At 46.8% G+C, this 15,118-nt stretch overlaps 1 protein-coding gene across 1 annotated transcript in view; it reads right to left on the reverse strand.

Moving 5' to 3' along the window:
• LOC115146381 (kinesin-like protein KIF13B) overlaps positions 1-15,118 on the reverse strand; it is a 75,412-nt gene that overhangs the window by 44,562 nt on the left and 15,732 nt on the right.

The following is a 15,118-nucleotide window of genomic DNA, read 5'->3' on the forward strand; positions in this document are numbered from 1 at the left end:
TACAATGGATTCACAAAAATGCTGGGGATGCATTGTAGAAGAGACACAAAGTGTAAATGCGTATGTTCTTTAAAGACCCCACACACTGATTGTCCATTAGTACAGGAGTCTGCTTTCTGCACATCATACTACAGACATTCACAATGACCACAAACACGTCAGTGGGTGCGGACCAGGCCTCCATGTCTCCGGCCCGGAAGCAGACAGAGCTGGGTGGTGGGCATAGCCAAATCAGGCATTTGTGACTGGAACCAGCATAGCTCATCAGGCTTTAATGATTGGAACCAGCATATCCAAATCAGCGCTCAGGTTCAAGCCCAGTGCAGCTATCGGACGATACGCAGACACACCCATTGTAGAAGGCAATTGAGGATACAATAGTTTAGCTTGCATGTTGGATAGAATCTGTCTGGCACATAGGCCATTATCAATAGGAGATAAGAACTCATCTCACAGACAGTTGTTTGATGCTAGGGGTGTGACGGTAGCTGTAATAGGCTAGCCCAAGGCCTATAAAGGATTATTGGCAGATTAAACATGTGCTCACTTTTTACAGCCCTGCCTGCGACCTCAGGCCTATGTTGCCGACTGCTGAATCAGAAGGAAGGGTGTGAATGAGTGAGTGTGTGGGAGAGAGAGAGAGAGAGAGAGAGAGAGAGAGAGAGAGAGAGAGAGAGAGAGAGAGAGAGCGAGAGAGAGAGCAAGAGAGAGAGCAGATTGCTACATGTTCTCACACACACCCCAGCCAACTCCCTTCCTAAACAATGTAGCAACACTTACTTTGCCCTTGTCCTATCACTGACTGCTCCTCTAGCCCAAGGCACTGTTATTATCCGACCCTATCACAACACCATTACATGGCCAGAGGCACATGGCCAGAGACACATGGCCAGAGAGACACATGGCCAGAGACACATGGCCAGAGACACTGCTCAGTCAGCAAGGTGGACCACCACAGCTATATGAATGATTAAATAGGGGAAACATTGAATTACTACTGCTGTCAGATGGATTCTATGCAGAGACTTGATTTGAAAACCCTAGGGCTGACCTTGAAATGGCGCCAGAGAAGAAGGCAGACGTTTTACGTGTCCCCAACCGATTGTGTTTTTTGTTTGTTTATTTACATACATAATGTTGCTGCTACCGTCTCTTATGGCCAAAAATAACTTCTGGACATCAGGACTACGATTACGCACCACGGACTGGCAGAATCCTTTGTTTCCATTAACGAGTCTGACGAGCACGACGCAAACGACATACTGCTTTCTTGGGAACAGGCCCAGATCCCCGTGATTTGCGTGAAGACGCGGCGGCGGACTATGTATTTTTGTAAGTAAGAGCTGGTGCACGATATCTAATGAAGTTTTGAGCTATTGCATCTCATGATAAGCTGTAGACCACACTATCTACCTAAAGAGTTTTCATCTGTATTTTTCGTGGCTGTTTACATACCACCACAGTCAGAGGCTGGCACTAAGACAGCATTGAATGAGCTGTATTCCGCCATAAGCAAACAAGAAAACGCTCACCCAGAGGCGGCGCGCCTAGTAGCAGGGAACTTTAATGCAGGGAAACTTAAAATCAGTTTTACCTCATTTCTATTCAGCATGTTAAATATGCAACAAGAGGAAAAAAAAAACCCTGGACCACCTTTACTCCACACACAGAAATGCATACAAAGCTCTATATCGACTTCCATTTGGCAAATCTGACCATAATTATATCCTTCTGATTCCTGCTTACAAGCAAAAATTAAAGCAGGAAGCACCAGTGACTAGATCAATAAAAGTGTTCAGATGAAGCTGATGCTAAGCTACAGGACTATTTTGCTGGAACAGACTGGAATACGTTCCAGGATTCCTCCGATGGCATAGAGGAGTACACCACATCAGTCATTGGCTTTATCAATAAGAGCATCAATGACGTCGTCCCCACAGTGACCATACGTACATACCCCAACCAGAAGCTATGGATTACAGGCAACATCCTCACTGAGCTAAAGGCTAGAGCTGCCGCATTCAAGGAGCGGGATGCTAACCTAGAAGCTTATAAGAAATCCCGCTATGACCTCCGGCGAGCCATCAAACAAGCATAGCATCCATACAGAACCAAGATCGAATCGTACTACACCGGCTCTGACGCTCGTCGGATGTGGCACAGCTGGCAAACCATTACAGACTACAAAGGGAAGCACAGCCGAGAGCTGCCCAGTGACACAAGCCTACCAGATGAGTTACTTCTATGCTCGCTTTGAGGCAAATAACACTGAAACATGCATGAGAGCACCAGCTGTTCCTGAAGACTGATCATGCTCTCCGCAGCTGATGCAAGTAAGACCTTTAAAACAGGTCAACATTCACAAGGCCGCAAGGCCAGGCGGATTACCAGGACGTGTACTGCGAGCATGCGCTGACCAACTGGCAAGTGTCTTCAATCTTTCCCTGTCCGAGGCTGTAATACCAACATGTTTTAAGCAGACCACCATAGTGCCTGTGCCCAAGAACACTAAGGCAGCATGCCTAAATGACTACCGACCCATCTGTAGCCATGAAAGGATGCTGGCCTTCTAGGCAGAGTTCCTCTGTCCAGTGTCTGTTCTTTTGCCCATCTTCATCTTTTATTGGCCAGTCTGAGATATTACTTTTTCTTTGCAACTCTGCCTAGAGGGCCAGCATCCTGGAGTCGCCTCTTCACTGTTGATGTTGAGACTGGTGTTTTGCAGGTACTATTTAATGAAGCTGCCAGTTGAGGACTTGTGAGGCATCCGTTTCTAAAACAAGACACAAATGTACTTGTCCTCAGTTGTGCACCGAGGCCTCCCACTCCTCTTCCTATTCTGGTTAGAGACAGTTTGTACACAGCGTTGTACGAGATCTTCAGTTTCTTGGCACTTTCTCACATGGAATAGCCTTCATTTCTCAGAACAAGAATAGACTGACGAGTTTCAGAAGTGCTTTGTTTCTGGCCATTTTGAGCCTGTAATCGAACCCACAAATGCTGATGCTCCAGATACTCTAAAGGCGGCCAGTTTTATTGCTTCTTAAATCAGGACAACAGGTTTTCAGCTGTGCTAACATAGGAAAACATCTGTGCAGATTCCACCTGCCACTAGGCTGGGGTCCCAAATGGAACTAATGGAACCGTATTCCCTATTTAGGCCACTACTTTTGACCAGGGCCTATAGGGAACACTATATAGGAAAAAGTGTGCCATTTGGGACGCAGACCACAGTGTTGAGCTGACAAGTCCTGCCACGGACAGAGAGTTACCCCAGGCTTAGCTCTCTGACAGCCAGGGAGGGAGGGAAGGTGTGGGTGAAGGAAGGATGGTCGGTAGGGGAGTGGTAGTAATTGGCAGCTGCTTCCCAGTGCTTTTCCCTCCAACCTCACCCCACAGCTTGCTCTCCTCATCCCCTGGCATTCCTATTCCCCACTGGGGCCTGGCTACAGCATGCTGTTACAGCATCAGCAGACCGCTGTCTCAACCTGTCTGGGTAGTAAGAGTAAAAGACAGCTTAGAAGCATGCCCGCCAGGCACGCCGACTGCACCCATAAAACATGTGGGCCTTATGAATCATGATATGTGGGCCTTATGAATCATGATATGTGGGCTGGGGGAACAAAGTTGTCTGATACAGGCTGGAAACTCATTGTAAATAGTTATTCTGATCGCTCGCGTGCGTACGTGCGTGCGTGTGTGTACCAGTGCAATATTGTGTGACTGTTTGTTCACTCCCATTGGCAGAGCGGTGACAACCAGGTAGGCAAGATATAAGCAAACAGCTCTAACTTCCCAGATCCTTTCCTAGAAGATTCCTGAAGGAAAGTGGCTTATAAATTGGACATTCAATCAAACTCAACACTAAAAACAGAGGATTGTGGAGTCAGAACAGAACCTACCATTCCCAGCCTGTAGAGTTAAATCTAGTGTCCTCTAGCCAGACAACTTCCCTCTATCTAGTGGGCTGTGCCTCAGACCTCACTTAGATTATTTGGTAGTTTGGGAGTTTATTGGCCAGGCTGTTAAATTCAGTTCATGCCCCAATTAACCCAAACCCTGGAGTGGTCCCAGTGAAGACAAGCATTGACTAATGGAGGCAGGGAGAATCCTCTCCACTCTCCTGTGACGTGCTGCTTTGTTTACTATCATTCTGGGCAATAGATTTCTCCTGTCGCAGAGTCCCTGTAAAACTGTTTGGGAGCTTTTATCCTCAATTTGGGATGGAGTTCTGCTGTAACAGCAGCTGCTGCTCTGGCATTCCCCAACATACGTGTGCACACTCACTCACACGCACGACTTATATAGGCCTGGCTACATACCACCGAGACAGTCTAGGGGAGGAAGAGATGGGAGTGGAATGTAACCATCTAGGTGTTGATAGTCCTGTTACTACATCTGTCCATCTAAACCATCAGAAGAGTCATGAATAACCTAATCCAATCCAAAAGGGCTGCACTACCACCATACACCTCAACATTTTTTGGGGGTGGCTGTCAAAAATATGTAATTTCTTCATTAGGCTTATGAGATTAAATGCAGTAAATCTGAAGGGCTCTGATCAACTGCAGCCAGACCCAAACTAGCACAGGCTAGTTCTAGTGGGAACTAACATCACATGTACAGTTTCTGCTAGCTTTAGTGTTCAGCAGCATCAAATCATCATTCAGCCCTCTACCTCTTTTGTTACTCCATTTCTTCCCTTGCCTAGCATTTAGTGTGTTGGGCCAGTGACCGAAAGGGTGCTGGTTCGTATACCCGAACCAACATGAAAATCGGTCTACGTGCCCTTGAGCAAGGCACTTCTTCCTAATTCACTCCAGGTGCGCCGTACTACTACGTCTGACCCTGTAAAACACATTTCACTGCACCTATCTTGGTGTATGTTACAATAACAATAAAACATATTGCACTTGCAGGCTCAATACACTGACTGAAAAAAACAATTAGAACACCTTCCTAATATTCAGATGAGAACCCCCCCCTTCAGAACAGCCTCAATTCGTTGGGGGCATAAACTCTACAAGGTGTCGAAAGCTTTCCACAGGGATGCTGGCCCATGTTGACTCCAATGCTTCCCACAGTTGTGTCAAGTTGGCTGGATGTCCTTTGGGTGGTGGACCATTTTTGATATACATGGGAAACTGTTGAGCGTGAAAAACCCATCAGCGTTGTGGTTCTTGACACAAACCATACCGCGTTCAAAGGCACTTACACCTGTTGCCTTGCCCATTCACCCTCTGAATGGCACACAATCCAAGTCTCAATTGTCTTAATTATTATTTAACCCGTCTCCTCCCCTTCATCTACACTGATTGAAGTGGATTGAACAAGTGACATCAAGAAGGGATCATAGCTTTCACTTAGTCAGTCAAGGAAAGGGCATAGTTCTTAATGTTTTGTACACTCAGCCCACTCCTCTCTCCCCTGGTCATCCTCTCCTCTCCCATAACATCAGCCTCTAGCCCTTTCTTTTCCTCCATGATACCTGTCAAACAAGACAGGACGGAATCAGACTCATAAGATGAGCACTACAGGCAAAACCACCTTAAGGCATAGACGAGAGACACATTTTTAAACCTGCATATTTAGTTAATATTGCCTGCTAACATGAATTTCTTTTAACTAGCGAAATTGTGTCACTTCTCTTGCAACAGAGTCAGGGTATATGCAGCAGTTTGGGCCGCCTGGCTCATTGCGAACTGTGTGAAGACTATTTCTTCCTAACAAAGACAGCCAACTTTGCCAAATGGGGGATGATTTTAAAAAAGCGCATTTGCCAAAAAAGCACAATCGTTGCACGACTGTACCTAACCATAAACATCAATGCCTTTCTTAAAATCAATACACAGAAGTATATATTTCTAAACCTGCATATTTAGCTAAAATAAATCCAGGTTAGCAGGCAACATTAACCAGCTGAAATTGTGTCACTTCTCTTGCGTTCATTGCACGCAGAGTCAGGGTATATGCAACAGTTTGGGCCGCCTGGCTCGTTGCAAACTAATTTGCCAGAATTTTACGTAATTATGACATAACATTGAAGGATGCCACACGTTAGATAAAATACGGAACGGTTCCGTATTTCACTGAAAGAATAAACATTTTGTTTTCGAGATGATAGTTTCCGGATTCGACCATATTAATGACCTACGGCTTGTATTTCTGTGTGTTATTATATTATAATTATGATTTGATAGAGCAGTCTGACTGAGCGATGGGGCGAGAAGAGGGACGGAAGCTATACTGTTACACTGGCGATACTAAAGTGCCTATAAGAACAGCAGCAGCAGGCTCGTAAGCATTCATTCAAACAGCACTTTTGTGCGTTTTGCCAGCAGCTCTTCGCAATGCTTCACGCATTGTGCTGTTTATGACTTCAGGACTATCAACTCCCGAGATTAGGCTGGTGTAACCGATGTGAAATGGCTAACTAGTTAGCGGGGTGCGCGCCAATAGCGTTTCAAACGTCACTCGCTCTGAAACTTGGAGTAGTTGTTCCACTTGCTTTGCATGGGTAACTCTGCTTCGAGGGTGGCTGTTGTCGATGTGTTCCTGGTTCGAGCCCAGGTAGGGGCGAGGAGAGGGACGGAAGCTATACTGTTACACTGGCGATACTATAGTGCCAATAAGAACATCCAATAGTCAAAGGTATATGAAATACAAATGGTATAGAGAGAAATAGTCCTATAATTCCTATAATAACTACAACCTAAAACCTCTTACCTGGGAATATTGAAGACTCATGTTAAAAGGAACCACCAGGTTTCATATGTTCTCATATTCTGAGCAAGGAACTTAAACGTTAGCTTTCTTACATGGCACATATTGCACTTTTATTTTCTTCTCCAACACTTGTTTTTGCATTATGTAAACCAAATTGAACATGTTTTATTATTTATTTGAGGCTAAATTGATTTTATTTATGTATTATATTATTATTATTAAGATAAAATAAGTGTTCATTCAGTATTGTTGTAATTGTCATTATTACAAATAAATAAATAAATAAATAAATAAATATATATATATATATATATATACACACTGCTCAAAAAAATAAAGGGAACACTAAAATAACACATCTTAGATCTGAATGAATGAAATATTCTTGTTAAATACTTTTTTCTTTACATAGTTGAATGTGCTGACAACAAAATCACACAAAAATGATCAATGGAAATCAAATTTATCAACCGATGGAGGTCTGGATTTGGAGTGACACTCAAAGTGGAAAACCAGATTACAGGCTGATCCAACTTTGATGTAATGTCCTTAAGACAAGACAAAATGAGGCTCAGTGGTGTGTGTGGCCTCCACGTGCCTGTATGACCTCCCTACAACACCTGGACATGCTCCTGATGAGGTGGCGGATGGTCTCCTGAGGGATCTCCTCCTAGACCTGGACAAAAGCATCCCCCAACTCCTGGACAGTCTGTGGTGCGTTGGTGGATGGAGCGAGACATGATGTCCCAGATGTGCTCAATTGGATTCAGGTTTGGGGAACGGGCGGGCCAGTCCATAGCATCAATGCCTTCCTCTTGCAGGAACTGCTGACACACTCCAGCCACATGAGGTCTAGCATTGTCTTGCATTAGGAGGAACCCAGGGCCAACCGCACCAGCATATGGTCTCACAAGGGGTCTGAGGATCTCATCTCTAACCTAATGGCAGTCAGGCTACCTCTGGCGAGCACGTAGAGGGCTGTGCGGCCCCCCAAAGAAATGCCACCCCACACCATGACTGACCCACCGCCAAACTGGTCATGCTGGAGGATGTTGCAGGCAGCAGAACGTTCTCCACGGCGTCTCCAGACTCTGTCACGTGCTCAGTGTGAACCTGCTTTCATCTGTGAAGAGCACAGGGTGCCAGTGGCGAATTTGCCAATATTGGTGTTCTCTGGCGAATGCCAAACGTCCTGCAGTGTTGGGCTGTAAGCACAACCCCCACCTGTGGACGTCGGGCCCTCATACCACCCTCATGGAGTTGGTTTCTGACCGTTTGAGCAGATATTTGAGCACATTTGTGGCCTGCTGGAGGTCATTTTGCAGGGCTCTGGCAGTGCTCCTCCTGCTCCTCCTTGCACAAAGGCGGAGGTAGCCGTCCTGCTGCTGGGTTGTTGCCCTCCTACGGCCTCCTCCACGTCTCCTGATGTACTGGCCTGTCTCCTGGAAGAGCCTCCATGCTCTGGACACTACGCTGACAGACACAGCAAACCTTCTTGCCACAGCTCGCATTGATGTGCCATCCTGGATGAGCTGCACTACCTGAGCCACTTGTGTGGGTTGTAGACTCCGTCTCATGCTACCACTAGAGTGAAAGCACCGCCAGCATTCAAAAGTGACCAAAACATCAGCCAGGAAGCATAGGAACTGAGAAGTGGTCTGTGGTTACCACCTGCAGAACCACTCCTTTATTGGGGGTGTCTTGCTAATTGCCTATAATTTCCACCTGTTGTCTATTCCATTTGCACAACAGCATGTGAAATTTATTGTCAATCAGTGTTGCTTCCTAAGTGGACAGTTTGATTTCACAGAAGTGTGATTGACTTGGAGTTACATTGTGTTGTTTAAGTGTTCCCTTTATTTTTTTGAGCAGTGTATATATAAGAAATATATTTTTTAAATATTTTTATTTAAATTTTAAATCAGCCTTTTTGGTCCTCCAATAATTGGTATTGGCGTTGAAAAATCATAAATCGGTCAACCTCTACTTAACGCAAACGACAAAGAGATTGTTGACAATCGAAACGCAAATATTTAATAATACATTTCACTGTGATATGGCCAACACAGACAGACAGACACACACCTGGTTCCCTTTATCCATGCAGATTCTTTGAAAATGCCTCAGCTGAACTTCTTCAGCTCTTTAAAAACATCCAAAACAATGGCAGGTATCCGACACGGGACAATTCCATAGAGTTGTATGTTTTGTTTAACTTTGCAATCATTGGTTTTTGTTTTACATACATTTGAAAGTGAAAAATTGGAGTTTCAACATCACTTCGTTATCGTGGAATTCATTTCACTGACACTAAGCTACATAGAACTGACATCACCCCAGTAAGTCAAACTTTTGTGCCATTCTCCAATACAGAGTAGATAGGCTGTGTGATTTACCCTCTAGTTAGGACTAGGCCCATAAAGAGGCTTTGAACATGTCTCCTCTGTCTTCCATCACGATGCCTCTCTGTCTCTTCTATCCTTCCATCACGATGCCTCTGTTTCTCTTCTATCCTTCCATCATGATGCCTCTCAGTCTCTCTTCTATCCTTCCATCACGATGCCTCTGTTTCTCTTCTATCCTTCCATCACGATGCCTCTGTCTCTCTTCTATCCTTCCATCACGATGCCTCTGTCTCTCTTCTATCCTTCCATCACGATGCCTCTCGGTCTCTTCTATCTCCATCACAACACCTCTCTGTCTCTTCTATCCTTCCATCACGATGCCTCTCTGTCTCTTCTATCCTTCCATCACAACGCCTCTCTCTCTCTTCTATCCTTCCATCACGATGCCTCTCTGTCTCTCTTCTATCCTTCCATCACGATGCCTCTGTCTCTCTTCGATCCTTCCATCACGATGCCTCTGTCTCTCTTCTATCCTTCCATCACGATGCCTCTCTGTCTCTCTTCTATCCTTCCATCACGATGCCTCTCGGTCTCTTCTATCCTTCCATCACGATGCCTCTCGGTCTCTTCTATCCTTCCATCACGACGCCTCTCTGTCTCTTCTATCCTTCCATCACGATGCCTCTCTGTCTCTATTCTATCCTTCCATCACGATGCCTCTCTGTCTCTATTCTATCCTTCCATCACGATGCCTCTCTGTCTCTTCTATCCTTCCATCACGATGCCTCTGTCTCTTCTATCCTTTCATCACGATGCCTCTCTGTCTCTTCTATCCTTCCATCACGATGCCTCTCCGTCTCTTCTATCCTTCCATCACGATGCCTCTCTGTCTCTTCTATCCTTCCATCACGATGTCTCTCTGTCTCTTCTATCCTTCCATCACGACGCCTCTGTCTCTTCTATCCTTCCATCACGATGCCTCTCTGTCTCTTCTATCCTTCCATCACGACGCCTCTGTCTCTTCTATCCTTCCATCACGATGCCTATCCTTTCATCACGATGCCTCTCTGTCTCTTCTATCCTTCCATCACGATGCCTCTCTGTCTCTTCTATCCTTCCATCACGATGCCTCTCCGTCTCTTCTATCCTTCCATCACGACGCCTCTCTGTCTCTTCTATCCTTCCATCACGACGCCTCTCTGTCTCTTCTATCCTTCCATCACAATGCCTCTCTGTCTCTTCTATCCTTCCATCACGATGCCTCTCTGTCTCTTCTATCCTTCCATCACGACGCCTCTCTGTCTCTTCTATCCTTCCATCACGACGCCTCTCTGTCTCTTCTATCCTTCCATCACGACGCCTCTGGCTCTTCTATCCTTCCATCACGACGCCTCTGTCTCTTCTATCCTTCCACCGCCCCCCTTCCTTTTATCTCTGGCTTTTCCCATCATACTCATCTCTCCCAGACCAGGAGCCGTGTCTCGTACACAAACACAGTGAGAGAAAATCCCACAGCCCAGCCCATAATTTCCCCCAATTTCTTCCCAAGAACTTAGTGAACACTGTATAGTGCAGTGAGTCAGTTTAAACCCTGCAGCCCAACAGCACAGCTCAATCTAACCAACCCTCACCAAATAGCACAGCTCAATCTAACCAACCCTCACCAACAGCACAGCTCAATCTAACCAACAGCACAGCTCAATCTAACCAACCCTCACCAACAGCACAGCTCAATCTAACCAACCCTCACCAAACAGCACAGCTCAATCTAACCAACAGCACAGCTCAATCTAACCAACCCTCACCAAACAGCACAGCTCAATCTAACCAACCCTCACCAAACAGCACAGCTCAATCTAACCAACCCTCACCAAACAGCACAGCTCAATCTAACCAACAGCACAGCTCAATCTAACCAACCCTCACCAACAGCACAGCTCAATCTAACCAACCCTCACCAAACAGCACAGCTCAATCTAACCAACAGCACAGCTCAATCTAACCAACCCTCACCAACAGCACAGCTCAATCTAACCAACCCTCACCAACAGCACAGCTCAATCTAAACAACCCTCGCCAACAGCACAGCTCAATATAACCAACCCTCGCCAACAGCACAGCTCAATCTAACCAACCCTCACCAAACAGCACAGCTCAATCTAACCAACCCTCACCAACAGCACAGCTCAATCTAACCAACCCTCACCAAACAGCACAGCTCAATCTAACCAACCCTCGCCAACAGCACAGCTCAATCTAACCAACCCTCACCAAACAGCACAGCTCAATCTAACCAACCCTCGCCAACAGCACAGCTCAATCTAACCAATCCATTGTTACTGGATGTCTTTCTTGACCAGTTTCACCGTAAAGGAGAGGAGAACCCTCCCGCCCCCCAGCCATAACCCACTCAGAGGGTGATGGTCGCCACACTGACAGCTGTCACAGCGAATCAGGGTCCGGGATGCAGCACTGGGTTGGGGGGTGGATTTCAGATTCCAGAGGGCCGTGAGGGGCCCTGTCCAGCACCCCATAACCCAGTTACACATCACGCAACACGGCCCACCGGCCAATGAGAGGAGAGAGGGAGGCAGTGAGGAGTGCCCGCCCGCCAGCCTGTCTTCCCTCATTCGTTCTCTCTGTTTCGATCGCAGTCACTTAAAAAAATAAGTTTCCGCGTGGATGCACACTGGCCGCTCGCTCCCCTCTCCTGTGACTGTGCATGCCATGGTCGTGGAAGGCATAGGGAGGGTGAGTATGGAGAGGGATAAGGTTCAGCCTGGGCAACAGCCTATTAGAGGTAAGGGTTAGGGAGGATGGGGTATGGGACACCCTCCCCTGTGCTCCTTACGGTACTATTGACCTAAATACAGGGATGCAAACTGGTGACCACTTCAATTTGCATACCGTCCCAACAGATCCACAGATGATGCAATCTCGATTGCACTCAACACTGCCCTTTCCCACCTGGACAAAAGGAACACCTACATGAGAATGCTGTTCATTGACTACAGCTTAGCGTTCAACACCATAGTGACCTCAAAGGCAGAGCACACCCCCATTCTCATCGACGGGGCTGAAGTGGAGCAGGTTGAGAGCTTCAGGCTGCAACAAACTATCGTGGTCCATGAGACAGCTGCACCATCAAGAGCATGGTTGCATCACCGGCTGGTATGGCAACTGCTCGGCAAGGCACCACAGAAGATAGTGCAGTGCGTATGGCCCAGTACATCACTGGGGCCAAGCTTCCTGCCATCCAGGACCTCTATACCAGGCTGTGTCAGAGGAAGACCCTAAAAATTGCCAAAGATTCCAGTCCCCCAAGTCAGACTGTTCTCTCTGCTACCACACAGCAATCGATACCGGAGCGCCAAGTCTAGGTCCAAAAAGGCTTCTGAACAGCTTCTACCTCTAAGCCATAAGATGGCTACCCGGGTTATTTGCATTGACCCCCCCCCCCCCCTTTTTTTTTTACAATTATCTTTACATAGTCACTTTACCCCTACCTACATATTACCTTGACTAACCTGTACCCCCACACATTGACTCGGTAACGGTACCCCGTATATAGCCACATTATTGTTACTTTTGTTTATTTAGTAATAATTTTTCTTAAAACCGCATTGTTGGTTAAGGGCTTGTAAACCATCGTTAGCCTACTCTTCAGACAACTTTACACGCACGCGTCCTCTTCTTTCCCCCGCACGCGTCCTCTTCTTTCCCCGCGCGCCTCCTCTTCTCCCCCCATCCTCGTCCTCTTCTTTCCCCCCCACGCCTGTCCTCCTCTTCCCCCCCCACGCCTTTCTTCCCCTGTCCTCTTCTTCTCCCCCCACGCGCAGTGCGCCACCTTAAATGCACGATTTACACTGTCGAGTGGCTGCAAATACTTTGGGCCATCTGCTTTTCTTCCCTCTGAAAGCTTTTGTTGTCTTTTTGCACTGAGTCAGTTCCTCACGCTGCTGTTTCCAACGTCTTATCATCGACTCATTAAGGCCAAGCTCCTGTGCAGCAGCTCTATTTCCTTTTCCAACAGCCAGATCGATCGCCTTCAACTTGAAAATGCATATGATGCAGCTTCTCTGTGTCTTTGCCATGATGAGGGTGACAAAATGACTACCGTAATCAGAATGATGGGAAGTTTGAGCGCACTCGATTTACGTCACATTATGTGACGGTGCTCAGTTTTTTGGCGGCATGAATCTTGTGAAAGCGGGAAAAATCCATAAATTAGCCGCGTCATTGTATAAACCGCGAGGTTCAAAGCGTGGGAATAAAGTAGCGGCTTAAGGTCCGGAAATTAGGGTATTTTCATCCCTGTAAATAGAAATCGCACTGCGATGAGTGATTATGCCTGACAAACACCCTGCCATGGGTGTCTGATCACAATACTACTCTGAATAACAAGCAGAGGTCAGCGGTGAGCGATCAGGTCAGTGGACTGGGCCTTTAAGGCTTGCCCACAATATATGACAGCAACCATATTACCTCGGCTAAGGGATGTATCCATGCCGCATTGCGTCATGCCTACGAACAGACCTTAGCCGTGGTATATTGGCCATATACCACATATAATATGAAATTACATGTTGAGAGTTTGAGCCCAAGTCTGTCTGAACAAGTCAACACTGGATTCCAACACTTATGCAAATAAAGCCTTTCGTCACTATGCAAACTCTAATGGCAGCAGGAAGGATATGAGCGAGGCAGCTGTAGGCCCACCCTGCCTCAGCCAGGGTATCAACAATAGACAGTGTACTGTAGGCCTATTGACCATTCATTAGACAGGCCCTATCTGACATGATCATTTTCCACTCATGAATCACAATACACCAGATCAGGCAACACAGAAGCTGCTCCAGTTTCAACTGTTCTGCCTGCGGCTACAGAACCCTGGCCTGTTCACCGGACATGCTACCTTGTCCCAGATGCCCCTGCTGTCTCGACCTCTGAATGCTCGGCTATGAAAAGCCAACTGACATTTACTCCCGAGGTGCTGACCTGTTGCTCCCTCTACAACCACTGTGATTATTATTTCACCCTGCTGGTCATCTATGAACATCTTGAAGAACAGTCTGGCCTTAATGGCCATGTACTCTTATAATCTCCATCCAGCACAGCCAGAAGACAACTGGCCACCCGTCAGAGCCTGGTTTCTCTAAGTTTATTCCTAGGTTCATGTCTTTCTAGGGAGTTTTTCTTAGCCACCACGCTTCTACATCTACATTGCTTGCTGTTTGGGGTTTTAGGCTGGGTTTCTGTATAAGCACTTTGTGACATCTGATGATGTAAAAAGAGTTTTATACATTTGATTGATTAACAGAGAGGGCTATCCCCCTGTTTGTAACTATTGCTACAGGAGAGAAAACACCTTATCAGCCATTAACTTTAAGACACAGGAGCAGAGACAAAACATTGCAAGTTCAATGTTCCACTCGTCACAATGGAGAGAGGTCAGTTAGACAGGCAACAACGTCCCACCCTCCACATGCTGGGAGCAGGAAAAAGGACAGGGGTGTGGAGGGATACCGATTGGGTTAGGCGTCGCCTGAGAGAGAGAACTCCAGTGGAAGCGCTGTCTGCTCCTGGGGAGTGGGACTCTCCTCCACAGACACAGATCCACTCATACTGCAGTCATGTGAACTGGGGCCATAGGAGGCATCTGGGGCCCTATGGCAATGAAAGCCTATGGGAGTGGGAGAGGTGCCTCTGTCCTAAATAAACCAAAGAAACTGGGCACAACACTGAGCTGTGTATACTGCAGACAGTCGTGTGAACTGGGGCCATAGGAAGGCATCTGGTGCCATGAGAGTCAGTAGAGGCTCTATAGGAGTGAGTGAGGAGGGCCTCTCTTTAGCATTCATCTCTCCATCCCAGGATGAGTCTCAGCAGCAGGTCCCACAACATGAACCCAGCTCCACCGTTTAAGTGTCTGGAGTGTGATGGGGAGCAGCCAGCTCAGTCTTTCTCCAAGTGTGAAACCCCCCCCACCTCTCACCCCATTGTCTCCCAGATGGAAAGAAAGAGACAGAAAGAAAAGAAGGCAGAGA

The sequence above is a fragment of the Oncorhynchus nerka genome, linkage group LG18, assembly GCF_034236695.1.
Source record: "Oncorhynchus nerka isolate Pitt River linkage group LG18, Oner_Uvic_2.0, whole genome shotgun sequence".
In the NCBI taxonomy this organism is placed as follows: domain Eukaryota; kingdom Metazoa; phylum Chordata; class Actinopteri; order Salmoniformes; family Salmonidae; genus Oncorhynchus; species Oncorhynchus nerka.